The following is an 18,681-nucleotide window of genomic DNA, read 5'->3' as shown; positions in this document are numbered from 1 at the left end:
CACAGTGAGTTGGTCAGAGCCCCGAGGCACCCACGCTGTGTTTCGCCCCACCATTGTTCTTGAGCCTGAGGTTCCGTGACAATTGTAAGTGGTGTTTTTGACTCGCACGAATATGGTCGAGTCTGGTATCTATGAACCGCAAATGACGAGTTTAGTAGGTGTGCGCAGTTTCGCTGTGCTAACTTAAACCGTTCGTTTGTTACGTGGGTTTTTCATCTGTACCCACGGGTTCCATCTTAGATACGGCATCCATTTTGTCTCTTGCCCTCAAGTAGCCAGCGAACGGACGTTGTCCGCTTCGCGACCCTGGGGCTCCCAAGATATTTGCGGAAAGACACATGTCCTTTGTAAGTGTCTTTATGATGAGGGGGATGATACTGTAAGGCAGATGGCCCCGCTCGAGGCTCATCTCGCCGTGCCGGTTTATTGTCTCAGCCGTGCATCTCATTAGGCACGTCCCTTTGATGCCTGTAGCTCGTGTTTCCCGATACCTCCCCTTTTACACCCTTTCCAATCTCCCCACTGTTTCCATCTTCCTCCACACCTGTTCTTGTTCCTTCTTCGATCTGTTTTACTGCTGATTGGAATGTACTAATGGTGGGAAGATGGGTTTTTACAGTTGGGAACCGCCAAATGTTTCCGCACTTATGTTCCGGACCTTGTATGTATCAAAGTGACCAAAGCGACCCCTCTCGAGGATAATTGTGGGAACTGGGTCGTAAACTTTTGTGTATCGTGTAAACCTATGGGAGAATCGTGTATAAAAGGAGCGATCCACAGAACCAATTTGAAGCAGTCTCCCCGAACTACACTCGTTGTACTTCCTGTGACTTCTGTGTTTCCCTGCAGTAAATAAACCTTGAATCTTTGACGCCGAAGGAAGTGTCCCGTGTCTCTGTCATTCGTACGCCGGAGCAGGTTACCCTAGAAGGTTTCAGGTGTTGTCCCCTGGCACCGCTGGGTCTTAAAGAACCCAGTCCTTCAGTTGGCGCCCAACGTGGGGCTGCATCAGTGGTACCGGTCCAAGCCCGACGATCGTGAGGAACTTCGTGTGAAATCTCCGAGGGAAGGTGCACTCCGCTTCATCGATCCTGTTGTCGAAACAAGTGGCCCGAAGACTTTTCCCGCGAAGATTCCCGCCTCCTGACGGCTGCGATGGACTGCTGCCCTGACTGTAGACCTGTTTTGGCGCCTGGCGTAGACCTTGGTAGAGCGAGACGACTGACGGGCCTTCCTGGTGACGCCATCGATCTTTGAGTTAAGTATTTGTGGGTCGCTCCCAGAGTTCTTGGTTGTGGTTGCTTAGTGGTTGCATGGTTCCATTGCATTTGTAGTTCTTGGTACTTTGTTGTGATATTTGACGTCTGCAGTCGCCAAAAACCGAGGGTTTTTGCTCTTTGCAGGGACTTGGTAAATCCCGTAACCCTTGACGTTTGTGAAACTCGGCTAGTGTGCAAGATGCCTGGTCGCAGTACTTTGTTTAGTTGTTTTAGACGTTGTGGTGCGGATTCCCGACTGGAGGACTCGTGTCCGATACCTCCGGTTGGAACTCCGACTTATGAACTGTACAGCAAACACAGGCTAGGCCCGATTACTTTTAATGATTATTGGATTCGCTATACTAAGAAGGATGGTGTTCTTAGTTGGCCACCTCATGGTAGCTTTGAGACCCCGATCTTAGATAATCTTGAGGCTAAATTGTTCGAGAGAAAGTCAAGGCCGGCCATGTTTGATGCCTTTCGGTTGTGGCGTAAAGAAGCCCGACAGAAAGAGATCAGACAGACTAAACGAAATCAGAGAGATGGTGTTGCTGCCATTGTGAAGAAAGCAGAGCAGTTCCAGCGCGACAAGGAGGTTAAGGAAAAGGAAGTGTTTGATAGGCTACAGCGTATGACTATAGATAAATGCTATCCTGCTCTGCCTACGGAGTCGGAAAAGAAGGAAGAAATAGTTGAGGATCCTTTAGAGAAGTGTGGCTCAGGGGTTAGAGGCGGCAGACCCGGAATCTGAGATCGGCCCTGGACCAGGGTTCAATTCCCCGCCTCGGCGGGTCTTGGGCTAAAAAATTCCACGGACTCGATAATTCTCGCTCCGGTGCCTTCTCGACTCACGGGTTCACACTCTGCGACTCTGGGCAATAGCTTGCTTAATCTCCACAACGGCCCCTCGCGGTGGGATGCCTGGCTTTCACCTTGTGTATACCCTACCGGGGTTATCTCACAGGGGAATACCAGGACGGGTTCCCTAAGCAAGCGCCGGGAAACCCACTGCGGGTAGCTGTGCGCTATATAAGCTCAAATACAAATACATTTACATTTAATGTCTTATCTTATGAAGTCGCCACCTCCGTATGTAAAGGGTGCCGCAGTTCCTGTGGCCCCCCCTGTACCTGTTCTCCCACCTATTCTTCCTCCGCCTGTTCCTCAACCTGCACCCGTTCTTCCGACTGTTCCTGCTCCTTTGCCTGTTGCTATCCCTACTGCTCCTCCGCTTCCACATACTCCTGCTCCCGCTACTGCTCCTGCTCTGTTAACTCCTGCTGTTGCTTCTGTCTCTACTCCTTCGCTTGTTAGTCCTGTGTGTTATACTTCTCCCTCTACTCGTAGTCGTACTTCTCCTCTTGCGGCTAGCTTCTTTCATTCTCTCGGACCTGTTCTTGGATCCGCTGGTTCAGGTGGTCCTCAGAGACGTAGTCAGCTTCCCGGTAACAGGGAACGTGCTTCGCTATATAATATGGCGATGGGTTGGATGACGCATCCTCTTAGAAATCCACCACGTACTGTACTTGATACGTTTTGCCAATTCAATGAACCGACACAAAGATACGTGTTCGAAGAAATGTGTAAGGTCCTTCGTGATCAGATATCGGCTGATGCACCTGACGAGGTGCTGACCGCTTTGTCTGATTTACAGCTTCAGTTCTCGAATGGACTGATAGTGGATACCAACGTTCGACGTGCTGTCGAGCGGTTGCTATCTTTTCGTCCCACTCCTATACCTCAAGCCCTGTTTGTTGAGGATGTTGAAAGACAGTCAGATGAGTCTGGCCAGTTTCCTATGCGTGAAGTTCCACCAGTGTGGATGCCAGGCGATCCTAATGCTAATCCCATTATTCTACCATATTTCCAGAGAGTATGGATACATCTCCCATGGAAACGCTCTGAAGTGTTACAGGTGAAGCAATCTTTGCCTGACCCTCGCAAAAATCCTGCAGGGTATTATAAAGAATTATCGCAGCTCGTAGACGCTACGGTAATGAATCTTGCCGATATTGACATGCTCTTTGGTAATGTTGCACCGCAACCGGTGTGGGCTAAGATTCGTCAGGAAAATCATCCGAAAGAATTAGGTGGTGATTGGGCTGCCATTATAGCGGCGGATGGTCGACAAACTGGTGGTGCGAAACCCGAGCAGTTGATTGCTGCTCTTCCTCAAAGAATAATCACGCTAATGAAAACTCTTATGCCAGCTATGAGGGTTAATTGGGACAAATTGTCAGCTTGCAAACAGAAAAAGGACGAGAGTGTCTCTGATTTCTTCACGAGATTTGAGGAGGCATTCATTGACCACAGTGGTCAGGATATGAGCACTGAGGGTGGTCAACGGTTGTTTGTGGACAAATTTGTCTCTAACTTATTGCCCGATTTGAGCAATAAATTGAAAAACTCTGAAAGTGCGTGGGCCGTTTCTACCTCGGCTCAGATACTGGCCACAGCACAATATTACGAGAATAGAGAGAAAGAAGAGAACGACCGTGCTGATAAAAAGACAAAAGAACTTAAAACTAAGGTGTTGTTACAGCAAGCCTATCCCCCGCGTTCGAATCAGAATGCTTCGCAACAAAATAGATCGCAGCCACAATCGAATCGATCACAATCCCGAAATGACTCCTCTTCCCAAAGATCTTCGTTGGGGTACAATCAATGTGCCTATTGTAGACAGGAGGGTCATTTAAAATTCAATTGTCCTGCTCTAAACGATCGTAATAGCGGTAATTCATCGAGAGGAGGTCGTGGTGGTTCACAGCAGACATCACGCGGTAGGGGTCGTGGTGCTCAGAATGACCGTTCAGATAACTCATCAAATTCCGATAATTGTTTTGATCAACGTGGATCATCGCAAGGACGATCTGCGCAGTACAATGTAGACGATTATTAAGTCGATCAAGGAACTGACGACAGTAATTACTAGGACAGCCATAGACAAGGAGAGGGAGTGGTATCAGTTCCGGTTGATCAGAGAGGGCCTTACGTCGCAGTTGCTACATCGGGCGTCGTTGAGCCTTTTCTGTTGGACACTGGTGCAGCGAAAAGTTCTATTATGCATTCGAAACTCCCTGGCGCACCTTTGTCTGGCTTAACAAATGTTTCCGTTGGATTCTCTGGCGCCCCCGTTAGCAATCCAGTTTCACGCTCTTTGCCCCTTACAATTGGGCCTCGTGAGCTGCAAGCTCCGTTGATTTTGACTACGGGTTGTGGTGAAAATCTTTTGGGCCTGGATTTGCTTAAACGTTTGTATGCAACTCTGTATTGTTCTCCTGCGGGTGTAAAGCTTACTTTAGGAGAGAGGGTTGTCTCTCCTATGTACTTGTCTCTCGATAAGCTTCCACCGGAATTGAGTTCTCTTCCTGCATCTTTGTGGGCAACAGGTCCCAATGACGTGGGCCTGCTTGACATCTCCCCTTATGTTGTTCAGTTGAAATCTAATGTGCGGTTGCCACGTATTCCCCAGTATCGTATCTCTCTTGATGGTGAACGAGCAATGTTAGCGATCATCTATGATTTGATCGAGAAAGACGTAATTGAAGAAACACGGGGAAACGTGTGCAACAGCCCTGTACTGCCCATTCTAAAACGTACTGATCCTTCGAAACCACCTGTTTATCGTTTTGTTATCGATTTACGGGAGGTGAATAAAATTGTGATTCCTCAGTTCCCCGTTGTGCCCGACATCACGGCACTGCTGACTCTGATTCCAGCTTCTGCATCTTGGTTTTCGGTGATTGATTTGAAGAATGCGTTCTTCAGCATTCCCATTGCAGAAGAGAGCAGAGACCTTTTCGGTTTCTCTCTTGGTGGACGCAGCTTCCGGTTCAAACGCGCTCCTCAGGGCTACTGTGAGAGTCCATCGATTTACAGCCAAGCCTTGAAGGGTCAGCTGGATGCGTTTTCATTGCCGGCTGGTGCGGCCTTAATCCAATACGTTGATGACATATTGGTAGCTGCAGATACTCAGGACATTTGCAAAATTGCTACGGTGTCGTTGCTGCAACATCTCTGCGATTTACATCACAAGGTGTCACCTTCTAAACTCCAATATTGTTGTCAAGAAGTAACCTATCTAGGTCACTTATTGTCAAAGGAGGGAAGGCGGTTGACCCCAGAGAGAATTGCAGCAATTGCGCGAATGGCTGTGCCAACAACCCAAAGAGATGTGCGTGCCTTTCTAGGTATCACGTCGTATTGCAGGCAAAGGATTCCAAATTTTTCATTGCTAGCGAAACCATTGGTAGCTCTCACGTGCAAGGATGTTTCAACTCCTTTACCATGGACGGAAGAATGTCAGAAAAGTTTTTCTGAATTGCGTGATTCATTATGTTCGGCCCCTGTGTTAGGTACTCCTGATTACAGTAAGCCGTTCACGTTATATGTTCACGAGAGGGAAGGTTGTGCTTTGAGTGTCTTAACCCAACCTTTTGGTGGTAAGCAACGTCCATGTGCATATTTTTCCTCGACCTTGGACCCGGTAGCTAGAGCATTGCCGAGTTGTTTGAGAGCAACAGCGGCAGCTGCGGTGTCCATCCGACAATCAGCAGGACTGGTCATGGATAATATGCTTACGGTGATGGTTCCGCATGCAGTCGACACTCTTTTAAATCGTACGAAAACTCAGCACTTGACGAGTGCAAGGTTGTCTGGGTACGAGTTGACGCTGTTGGCAAGCCACATTCAGATAAAACGTTGCAATGTTCTGAATCCGGCGACTTTGTTACCAATTAGTTCAGAGTCAGATGAAATAACAGAACACAACTGTTATTTGAGGACAGAAGAGGAAACAAAAGGTCGAGTGGACCTTAAAAACACTCCTTTGGAAGATCCAGATGGAACGCTGTATGTGGATGGTTCATGTTTTAAATTACCGAATGGCGATGTGACTACTGCATACGCTGTTGTAACGTTGAATACTGTTGTTGAGGCTGCAAGATTAAATCAGAATTCTGCCCAAGCTGCAGAGCTGATCGCTCTAACTAGAGCATGTGTGTTAGCGAAAGGGAAACGTGTGAATGTGTTTACCAACAGCCAATATGCTTTTGGCGTCGCCCATAGCTTTGGACGGTTGTGGAGAGAGAGAGGTTTTCTGACATCGCATGGTACGAAGATTCAGCATGGTCAGCTTGTGAATGATCTTTTGGATGCACTTACGTTGCCTAAGCAGGTAGCGATTGTTAAATGTAGTGCGCACCGTAAGGTGACGGATGATGTTGGTCGTGGTAATGCGTTTGCGGATAAGACTGCTAAGGAGACTGCCCGGAACCTTAGCATTCGAATGTATGTGACGAGTTCGGTTAGGTGGCCTACCGAATCGAGTATGTGTGAGGACACTATCGAGAGTGTGAAAGCAATTCAGAATGAGGCCACCGAGACTGAAAAGCCGAAGTGGAAAGAAAGTACGGGAAAGTTGGATGTGAATGGTTTTTGGGTTGATTTGTCGGAACATAAGAGATGGATGTTACCGGATGCATATGTGCTAGCTGTTGTGACAATGGCGCATGGGTTAGCACATATTAGCGTGAAAGGTATTTGTAAGTTGCTGTCTCCTGTGTGGAAGAATGATGGTATCACGAAATGTGCTGAACGCTTGGTTAAGAACTGTATGGTATGTATGTTGTACAATCCTGGTAAGGGAACCCCAACTCCTCCTGGTAGTTTTGCTCCCCCTTCATGTCCCTTTGAGGTGATCCAACTAGACTTCATCCATATGGAGAGATGCAATAACCTGAAATACGTTTTAGTTGTGGTTTGCGCATTCTCCCGATGGATCGAAGCCTATCCCCTCAAGGACAACACTGCTTTGTCAACTGCGAAAATCCTACTGAAGGAATACTTTCCTCGGTATGGAATGCCTCGGATTGTATGGTCGGATAACGGAAGTGAGTTTGTGGGGAGTGTGATGAAGAGTGTGTGTAAGGGCCTTGGAATTAATCAAAAATTCCACAGCGCCAATCATCCCCAGTCAGCTGGTTTGGTTGAAGGGTACAGTGGCACCCTTAAACTGAAGCTAGCGAAGATTCAGGCTACGACTGGTCTCTCGTGGCCTGACGCTTTACCCTTAGCATTACTGTCAACAAGGGCAACCGTACACTCCCGAGTAGGGCTCAGTCCCTATGAAATAGTGTTCGGTCGTCCTGCAAATGTTTGGGGGGTCCCTAGGCCGGGTGTGTTCTGTGATCTTGAGTACCCAATGTTGATTGATTATCTTCATGACTTGACTGCTAAACTGAGGTTAATTCACCAACAGGTTTACGAAGCATTGCCGACGCAGACGGAGGGTCCAGGCCACCAGCTCCAGCCCGGAGACTGGGTGGTGACGCGCAATTTTACGCGCAAGAAGAATTTGGAGCCCAGATTCACTGGACCCTACCAGGTCCTCCTTGCCACGAGAACTGCTGTTCGTCTAGAGGGTCGGAAAAACTGGGTGCATGCCACCCATACAAAAAAAGTCCCTATTCCGTTGCCGGCAGACTCGTGGGTGAGGAGAGGCATTGCATCAACTGAAACCGAAGGATTGCCGGCGTTTGTACCTTTTAGCGACGCACAACCTGTCGGAGAATCCTCAGTGCAGCAGAAAGACACTGTTGAACATTTGTCATCAAAAGACTCAAGACCAGAACATTCAACTGATCAACAGAACGCTGTCTCTTCAACGGATCCTTTGTTTGACGAACAGACACGTCCTGGGAAAACTCGATACTTTTTGCGATCCAGCACTAAAGACTAATAAAAGATCCTGTTTTGTCCCTTGACAATTGCATTATCCCGTTTTCCACGATCAGTTTGAACACTCGTACTTTTGTAATTATTCTTGTATATATACATTGAGTTTCGTTCCTCATATTTTTGCTTCCACAGCTGAGAGACATTTTGCATACACATAATTGTGAATAAAGGCCGTAGGGTCGCGCGTGTACTTCCTTCTGGTTAGTAGGTCTTGACACTAGGTTAAAGACCGTCGGTTCCTGGGAACTCCTAGGGATTGACTACTGCTACACAGAACGAAGTGCGTCAAACGTTGCGGACGGTCGTAGGGGATGGCATTTTCGAAGCTGATGGACTTGGAAGAAGCTCAGGCGCAAAGGTTCAAGCTACAACAACTTAGTCGTACCAAATGTTTTATGTTTCAAATTTTCGTATTGCTTTTGACTGTTTCTGCATTATTGGCGGGTGGGGTGTATTATATGATGTCTCGTTTCTTATCTCCTGCCATACCTACTCCTACTCCTGACCCTAAACTTACCACCGTTGCATCTCCCCATTCTTTTCACATCTTACCCGAACACGAGCAGGCTAGACGTGCAGAATTCCGCAACAATTCCTTTATTCAGCTCCTTCACCAGCACCAGTTAGTGGTTAACACTACTAATTGTTGGGTGTGTGGGTTGATGCCACATACCACGGATAAGGGAATTCCATATCTGGTGTTACCGTATAGTTCCCAAGGGTCTGCTCGAGCATTTCAACAATGTTTCGAAGCGCACTAGATTCTCACCCCAGTCGAGAGCCACGTTCTCCCTACCTTGGCCCTGGCTCGTACTATAAGCCTTTGTCTATAGCGATAGAAGACTTAGATAGAGATATCTATGAGCCGTCGCTCATTCCAGTGGAAGAGGTACAAGCCTATAGGGTCCTGAGTAAGGTTGAGTATAGTGCGCTCACGAGTGATAAACAGCTTAAAAGCTCGCCTCCGATATGGGTCGTACCCCACATTGGTAATTTTTGTCTAATGGGTCGTGGCCGAAGATCGAAAGCCCGACTTGGAGAGAGTGCTTGCACTGAAAATTACATGCTGCCGATGATCTCGTCCCCTGTGTTTCTGGCTGCCAAGGGTACCTACTTTGTCTGTCATGATCGTGCGTATGCATGGTTGCCCTCTGACTTCATGGGCTCATGTTTTATCGCAAACTTGTTGCCTCCGACGTTCACTGTAGATGCAGATTATCACAAGACTAGAGTTGTGAGAGGCGTAATTAGCGAAGAGGATACTGCCGGTCAAGAGGCAGGAGACTTTTTCAAGGGTTTCCTCCCATTTTGGGGACCTATGGTTAATAGTAGGAACCTGAGACAGTTGACTCGAGTGGTAGAATCGACAGCTAATATTACTGCCAGTGCCCTTGGTAATATCACCACAGAACTTCAGGCGGATAGACTTATGACGTTACAAAACCGTATGGTTTTAGACGTGATCTTAGCAGATCGAGGTGGGGTATGTAAGGTAATCCATTCGAGCTGCTGTATTTTCATTCCTGATAATGCTCCGACTGTCTATCAAGCCATCTCGAAGTTGCATAAAATCTCTGAATCCATACACGTGGATGTAGGGGATTGGACGCTACTTGGGTGGTTTTGGGGCCTGATGTCGACTTGGGGTTGGAAGATTCTGATGATCATCGGAGTTGTTGTGGCGTTCCTGTTCACGTGTTGCCTTTGTGTGCAGTGCGGTCCTGCCTTATGTGGCCTCTGTGCTACAACGTGTATGAGACAGCCGCCTGTTACCAATGGAACTCGGTTGGACAGAGCTATGCTACAGCAACATCTAGATGGTCTGATGAATATCGAGTATGATTCCGACTAGTGCTTGCCTACATGAGGGCAAAAGGAGCGTCTGAGGTTCCGTGACAATTGTAAGTGGTGTTTTTGACTCGCACGAATATGGTCGAGTCTGGTATCTATGAACCGCAAATGACGAGTTTAGTAAGTGTGCGCAGTTTCGCTGTGCTAACTTAAACCGTTCGTTTGTTACGTGGGTTTTTCATCTGTACCCACGGGTTCCATCTTAGATACGGCATCCATTTTGTCTCTTGCCCTCAAGTAGCCAGCGAACGGACGATGTCCGCTTCGCGACCCTGGGGCTCCCAAGATATTTGCGGAAAGACACATGTCCTTTGTAAGTGTCTTTATGATGAGGGGGATGATACTGTAAGGCAGATGGCCCCGCTCGAGGCTCATCTCGCCGTGCCGGTTTATTGTCTCAGCCGTGCATCTCATTAGGCACGTCCCTTTGATGCCTGTAGCTCGTGTTTCCCGATACCTCCCCTTTTACACCCTTTCCAATCTCCCCACTGTTTCCATCTTCCTCCACACCTGTTCTTGTTCCTTCTTCGATCTGTTTTACTGCTGATTGGAATGTACTAATGGTGGGAAGATGGGTTTTTACAGTTGGGAACCGCCAAATGTTTCCGCACTTATGTTCCGGACCTTGTATGTATCAAAGTGACCAAAGCGACCCCTCTCAGGGATAATTGTGGGAACTGGGTCGTAAACCTTTGTGTATCGTGTAAACCTATGGGAGAATCGTGTATAAAAGGAGCGATCCACAGAACCAATTTGAAGCAGTCTCCCCGAACTACACTCGTTGTACTTCCTGTGACTTCTGTGTTTCCCTGCAGTAAATAAACCTTGAATCTTTGACGCCGAAGGAAGTGTCCCGTGTCTCTGTCATTCGTACGCCGGAGCAGGTTACCCACGAAGGTTTCAGGTGTTGTCCCCTGGCACCGCTGGGTCTTAAAGAACCCAGTCCTTCAAGCCTACGAGGCTCCAACGTTGGCTCATCATTGCTTTACAGCTGCCCAGCACTTTGTGGGCAGTTGCCACGTTTAAGTTTGTTCTTGGCTGCCTGCGCAGCCTGCCCTGACATTTTGGACTAAGGGCATTTCAGCCCTTGCGAGGCCAGTTGGCCTGGGGGACAGTTCTGGTGTTGTGGCATGTGCACCTTGCGCAATTTATGATTTACTTGCTAATGTGATTCCTGCGCAATTGTCTTTACCTTTGCTAAATGTGACCTGCTTAGGTGATTGTTTTATGTTTATTTACCTTTGCTAAATGTGACCTGCTTATGTGATTGCTTTATGTTTCTTTACCTTTGCTAAATGTGACCTGCTTAGTTGATTGTTTTATGTTTCCTATAGGTCCTGATAATAAGGTCCTAGTTCCCTGCATGATTTTCCTAAGGTCGTTAGGGTTGCGTAGGAGGTATTCACCCTTTACCAGCAATTACTGGTTGTGTGCTACATTTACGGTATACAACCTTTAGCACACATTTTTTTACAACGCAATACCATTACCACGCATCTTTTACAACGCATGCCGTTACAACGCATAGCGCTTTGGGTCGATCTGACATAGGGAATGGATAGTGCATAGGTTAATTTACTATCCAATAACCTTCCCTAGTGTCCACGGGGACTGGTGTTGGAATAGTACCGTATTTTCCGGCGTATAAGACGACCCGGCGTATAAGACGACCCCCTACTTTGCCAGAAAAATTTTAGGTTTTGTGCTATACTCGCCGTATAAGACGACCCCCCACTTCCAGCGCAGCATAGCCATTCCGAGAATGTACCGGTATTTTGAACTTACCGTATTAGTCTAGTCCTCCTCCCTGTGGGTGAGCAGTAAGGCTTTATCAGTGGGCAGTGGGTACCTATAAGCGTTTATTTTACAAACTCAAAGACTGAACGCAAACAAATTGGTTGTATAAACAATCTTGCTTTACTCGGAATATTTTTTATTTAAAACAATATCAAAAACTGTCACTTCTGAATATACCGGTACGGTACGGCAAACATAAATTACGTAGTGCATGAAACAGTGCAAGTGGATTAAACGTTCCATAACTTCCCATAAATCCAAGCGATTTCTACAGGATTTACAACGTTCCATTTAAAAGCCTTCAAAATCCTCCTCTTCGTCATCTGATCTCATAAGTAAGTCAATGAGATCTTGTGGTACATCTGTAAGGCAGTCATCGTATGGATCTTGTACCAATTCCGTATCAGATGATGTGCTCTCTTCTTCGGCATCCTCTTCACCTTCCCACAGATAGTCGTCCTCCATACCATCTAATGAATTTGATATGCCACACTTCTTGAAAGACTTTATTACAGTCTCTGCATCGATGTCGTTCCAGGCCTTTATAACAAAGGTGCACAAAACATCCAACTGTGGAGCACGCATGTTTCCTCCTTTTGTGAATGTTTTTTCACCGCTAACAATCCACTCATTCCACTGTTCTCGGATGCGATCTTTAAATGGCTTGTTTAGGCACACATCCAGTGGCTGCACCAACGATGTCAGTCCTCCAGGTATAACTGCAGCATCCGTTTTTAGTCTTGCCAGCCTTTGCTTGGTGCTGGGAGTTAAATGAGCCCTGAACATATCCCACACCAGTAGACTACGCCTTTGTAGAAGTCCACCTGGTCGCCTGCTCCATACGTTATCAAGCCATAGCTTTACCCCTTCTTCATCCATCCATCCTTTCTCATTCACATGCACAAAACAATCAACAGGAAACTTGAGTTTCGGCATTGTTTTTCTTTTAAAAATAACCATTGGTCTCAGTTTGCCACCATCAGCTGTGCATGCAAGTACCACTGTGAAACTGGACTTCTCATGTCCTGTTGTTTTTATTAAAATTGTCTTTTCGCCTTTTTGATGGACAGTTTTGTTGGCAATCATATCAAAATTCATTGGAGTTTCATCCATGTTTCCGATGCTACTTAGCGCATAGACATGTTCATTGCGCAGCCTAATAACGTAGCGATGGAAGCTATGCATTTTGGCATCAAGATCCGCAGGTAATTTCTGGGCAATTTTTGTCTTTTGCCGCAATACCAGATTATGCCTTCCCAAGAATCTGGTACACCAGGATACAGTGGCCTTAAATCTGTGGCTGAGATCTGGATTAGATTTGGCCCACTGAAGTGCAACCAATCGGATTTTATTTCGGGTCACGACATACCCGCTTTGCCGATGCTCGGCCACCATGTCTGCTACATGCTTTTCCAGTTCTGGCCAATGTGGGGTGCCTCTTCTTAGTGCACACTTGCCCCTTGGCATACTCCGCAATGCTTGCTCATTTGCTCTCCAGGCCCGAACCATCTTTTCTGTCACTCCATATTGTCTAGCAGCAGCACAGTTATTATGTTCCGTGGCAAAAGCCACAACTTTAAGTTTGTAACTGGCTTCATATTTCCTTCTTCTTGCCACTGCTGGAGCCTTGCTGAGTTCTTGACTGCCAGCCATTTGCACTGGGTGCGCTGCTGGAGCCTTGCCGGGTTCTTCGCTGCCTGCCATTTGCACGGAATGTGCTGCAGGAGCCTTGCCGGGTTATTCGCTGTCTGCCATTTGCACGGAATGTGGTGCTGGAGCCTTGCCGGGTTCTTGACTGTCAGCCATTTGCACTTGATGTACTGGTGCTGTACAGTATGAACCGGTGCAGAGACTGTCTTCAACACCACACGTACGGTACGGCAAATACGCTATCTGGTCACGAGACTGCCTTTCCTCTTCGCAACAACCAGCCAATCACGGCAAGTGCTCTACTGCCTTCGGTAACATTCGGGAACATTCTACAGTCCCCTTTCTATGCCACGCCCATGCCAAGGGGAGAGGTGCGCGTGCCAAAACGTGCCAAACGTGCCAACCGTGTCAACACACTGGGCGCTGCCATCTTCGGCGCTGGCTGCCCATTACCATGTACCGTGTTTCGGACGTCCTGCTGTCTCGTCCTGCTGCCTCGTCTGCCTGGGGATGTGCAAGCGGTTGGAGGCGCGTGTACAGCGGCAGCGGCAGTCGAGGTAAGACTCATGGCGCCATTTGCTCGCTTGTGAAGCGGTTTGACACCTTCGAGTGAAGTCCTTGCTATGAAAAAAACGCTCGCTTTCGATACTTCATGGCGCGGGGCCTGGGTGTGGACGTTGCCAGGGTCGGTGGCTGTATTTTTTGACATAAGGTGTGTTGTTTCTTGTTATTTCCTATTGTGAAGCGGTCTGACACCTTCGAGTGAAGTCCTCGCTATGACAAAAAAACGCTCGCTTTCGATACTTGCACAATTCATGGCGCGGGGCCTGGGTGTGGACGTTGCCAGGGTTGGTGGCTGTATTTTTGGACGTTGCCAGGGTCGGTGGCTGTATTTTTTAACATAAGGTGTGTTGTTTCTTGTTATTTCGTATTGTGAAGCGGTCTGACACCTTCGAGTGAAGTCCTCGCTATGAAAAAGCGCATGAAAACATACCATAAAATTTTGTACCCGGCGTATAAGACGACCCCCGACTTTCCAGAAAATTTTAAGGGGTTAAAAAGTCGTCTTATACGCCGGAAAATACGGTAAGTTAAACTATTCACTATCCAGCACCCAAAGCACTATGCGTTGTAAAGGTATCGCGTTGTAAAAAATGCGTAGTAATGGTATGCGTGGTAAAAGTGTGCGTGCTAACGTCATACATCCTACATTTACGATTTTGGTGCTACAGTCATTATATGTCTATGTGCGAAGTGTTATACCTACAAGTAATATTACTCCTACAAAGTGCTAATTACAACAAGTACTAATTCTAAAAGTGCCTACCCCTGACGGTGGTCCATGTGGCCCTGTCCTGTACATAATCCCCTGTAAATTCTGCCCGTGCCTGTTCGCACATTGTAAAGTGTGTGTTTATCTAATGTGTTTCGCTATAATACAAAGGCTATTTTGTATATAACCTTGTGTGGAGTTTCCTTTGTGGTGGGCCTTGGGTGTTGTTGCTGGGTGCGCGCGCAAACGCTTTACACATCGCTTCCGAGATTAGCCTTGCTCGCGTCACGTTACCTAGAGGGTGAGCAGGGGTTATCTTGGTGTGTAACTCCTTTGCCCTGACTTGGGAATGGTGATCCCTGACTGACTTTGGCGCGAGCTTTGGCCAGCCAGGGGTCCCGTTTCTAACAACTTGGCTGAAATATGAGCTTGATTCTGTTTTATTTTTTTCTAATACATCGCTAACTCAAAATTTACTTCAATAAACTTAAGCCTCACCCTTAATACAACCCCTTCACAACAGGTCCTCTTACACCAGACCAAAACCCCCTAATTACTAGACCCTAAGCCCTACGTCTGACCCTTGACTCTGTTCCCTTACCATCTCACCCCCATAAACGAATGAGTGAGTAAGGGCAAAAACACTTTTTTTGACACCTTTAACCCATCTCCTTAAACCTTCCTCTCGAACCTCTCCCTTCCCTCTGATCTCAGTCCGGAGACTCCCCCTCCAACCCATTCCCCTTCTTATTTTCCTCGAACGTGAAGTCTCTTTCACTGATTGCTTTTATCGTTAATTATTTTTCTAGGCTACCTGGTTCTAACTAGCTGCAATTCGAACCAAATGATTAAACCTAATAACTCTTTCAGATTGTGGATTATAAGTGAGCACTTTCATCCTTACATCGATAGGCGCTGAATCTTACCAATGCTGCAGCATTCCGTAATTTGTCAAGGTAGTAGAATAGGGGACCTAATGCAACCCTCCTCTTTTGGTTACAAGTAATTACAAGATTTTTGATTACCCGCTTAATCCTGCAACAAAATACAGTATTCAGTGACAAAATAAATTGCCTTGCGACTTTGTTAAAGGACATCCCATCCCTTGCCATGCATTAGTTTTTCTCTGATAAACCAGGCCATCATGATTTAAAAAAGAAGAAAAAAAAGAAATAGAAAAATAGATTGCCTTACACATTTGTATATGACAACCCATCATTTCAAAGAACCATTTATGAATTTTTTTCTGATAAATCAGGCAATCATGTTAAAAAAATAATAGAAAAATAGATTGCCTTATACATTTGTATATGACATCCCATCATTTCAAAGAACCATTTATTATTTTTTCTCTGATAAACCAGGCCATCATGATTACAAAAAAAAAAAATAGAAAAATAGATTGGGTTGCGTATTTGTATATGACATCCCATCATTTCAAAGAACCATATATACGTTTTTCTCTAATAAACCAGGCCATCATGATAAGATAAAAAGCAAAGGGTGGCATTTTTAACCTTGAGATATCAAGCCCTTTAAAGATATTTGTAATGTAACGATTAACACATAATTAAACTAAAGCGGCTGACTTGTTTATAGGGAGTGATAGAATTTTCATTAGAAGTCTGTGCTCAAAAAGGCAAGTGCAATGCGACTGTGTCCCAGACCTTGCTGCCTGCAGCCTAGGCTTGTTGGGAAATGTATGTTTTTTTTAATGGACCTACCAACAACTCACACACCAATACGTTTAACATTTACATTGTGTCTCTTCCAAGAGATGCTAGCCATGTGCACTGCAATACTGGTTGCTTTTTATGCAATTACACATAGGACGCACTTTTCCTATATGCGCCAGGGCACCCATTTAAATAGATGCGCTGTTATAATACAGGGAAATTGCGGCCTATTACAGAGAATGCGCTGCCCTCAGGCAGCCACCAACATGTGTTATCCTGGGGCAGCGCATTACAGTGAAAATGGAGCGGCTTCTTCGAACCCGCTCAGCGTTTCAGTGTGCAGTCGGCAATCGCGTGCCCTTTGAAGAGGGATTAGTGATTACCTCCTATTCCTGTCTCCCCATCCCATTCCTTACAAGTGAGCATCTAGTCTGCTCCACAGAAACCTTTAGCCTAGCTGAGCTGTTTGCACTTCCCCCAAGATGGCGTCACTATCACGTGACAATAAAGGGGGAAGTGCAGCATCGGAACATCCTGTTCTTATTTTTCTGAGGGACATTTCCAATGCTGCCAAATGGGCTTCTCCCCATACTTTCGTTTCCCATTATCACCTTCAGTTGAGAATGGCGGCCTCTGCTGCCTTTGGGGCTCATGTCCTGTCTGCGGTACATGATTTGTGATATGTACTGTTTTCTGTTTGAATAAAATAGACCTGTTTTCCTGGCACTTTTGGTCTGTTTTTTTCTTACAATCACCATGTACTTGGGTATGGGCTCTCTTGTAAGGAATGGGATGGGGATTCAGGACGAGGAGGTAATGCCCGGTTACTCAACCGGTAATAACCATTACTCCGAGTCCTGGTCTCCCCGTTCCATTCCTGAGCCCTTCTCTCCTTCCCAGGTTTGGGTTTTCTTTGGGTGATTGTCTATTTCATTCTGGTTTTCTTTGGTATTATCAGGATGTTCCAATGCTGCACTTCCCCCTTTATTGTCACGTGATAGTGACGCCATCTTGGGGGAAGTGCAGACAGCGCAGCTAGGCTAAAGGCTTCTGTGGAGCAGACTAGCTGCTCACCTGTAAGGAATGGGACGGGGAGACCAGGACTCGGAGTAATGGATATTACTGGTGAGTAACCGGGCATTCCCTTGCAAGTAGATACAGTGAGTGACTGTACCCACAGACAAGTGATGTCTGGGACTGTCCATGAGACCCCCTTTCCCCCCTGTGCCACCTGACAGCTTCTTTGCCTGTGCACCTACATGCGTTATCCGGCGTGGGTGCAGAAGCAAAGAGATTCCCTGACCTGCAAGGGGCCACGTCTTTATGCAAATGAGGGGATGCCCTCTTGATATAGCGCGGTCACTACATGTGTGCCAGCGCTATCATTATTACAAAAGAGGACGCACAGCATCTGCAGCCCCTTCGTAATACCAAAGTGCCCTGCGTCACATAAAGTGGGTGTACATGCCCATTGTGACCCTGGGGCAGTTTTTGTAATGCGACACCCGTTTTTTCAAAAATATCCATTGAGTGGGCTCCAAAAGAGGGACATTCTCTCACCTCGTGCTATTTGGTGAATCATTCTACCTTCCAGTAATGCTTAAGAGACTCGTTTACACCTGGAAGGAATGCACAAACATCACTGTTTGCACAGTCAATTATTTATCTCTTGGATGCATCCTAACAGAAATCCTTATATTCTTTTTCCTATCTTCCCTCAAAGGGAAGGCTTTACTGTGAGAAACAGCATTTGTGCGTGACATTCAAGTGAACACTTTTTGTCAATGTCAGTGTTTACATACACCGGTGCATTACAGCCAGATATATTGACTTTGCCAATGCTTGTACCACTGGAGATTTTCCTCTGTCAGTCCCAAAACACAAGATTTTAGGATTTATTTAGTTGAATTCTGTGGACAGGTATTTTAACAAAGGAGAACAAGTTCAACAAATACTTCTTGGGCCAGATGTACCACGCGCAAAATAGCGCTTTGCAAATTGTGTGTTTTTTGCAACTCGCAATTTGCAAGGCGCTCTTTTGGATGTACAACAGAGTGTATCACACTGTTTGTGATTCCCAATGGGGTCGCAAATTGAGAGGCTCATGAATATTAACGAGCCTCTCGCAATTTGCAACTCCATTGGGAATGGTAGGTCCTCCCAGGTATGGTGACCTGCTGGGCTCAGCAGACCTCCATGTCTGGGACTGCTTTTAAATAAAGCAGTTTTTTTAATGTAGCCCATTTTTCTTAAAGTAAAACGGAATGCATTAAAAAAAAAGTTTTTGTTTAATTTTTAAGGGTAGGTAGTGGTCCCTGGGACCACTGCCTGCCCTCAAAAATATGTTCCCCTGCATTTGCAAAGGGGAAGGGGTCCCCTTGGGACCCCTTCTCTTTTGCGAGTGCATTACCACCCTCTAGAAGAGAATGGTAATTTG

The 18,681-nt window shown here is 46.4% G+C and overlaps 1 protein-coding gene across 1 annotated transcript in view; it reads left to right on the top strand.

Moving 5' to 3' along the window:
• CIB2 (calcium and integrin binding family member 2) overlaps window positions 1-18,681 on the top strand; it is a 517,364-nt gene that overhangs the window by 96,379 nt on the left and 402,304 nt on the right. The window lies entirely within an intron of this gene.

This window comes from Lissotriton vulgaris, chromosome 2_2 (assembly GCF_964263255.1).
Source record: "Lissotriton vulgaris chromosome 2_2, aLisVul1.2, whole genome shotgun sequence".
Taxonomy (NCBI): Eukaryota; Metazoa; Chordata; class Amphibia; order Caudata; family Salamandridae; genus Lissotriton; species Lissotriton vulgaris.
The sequence above is the reverse complement of the archived record's forward strand: the minus strand, read 5'-3'. Positions and strand labels throughout refer to the sequence as shown.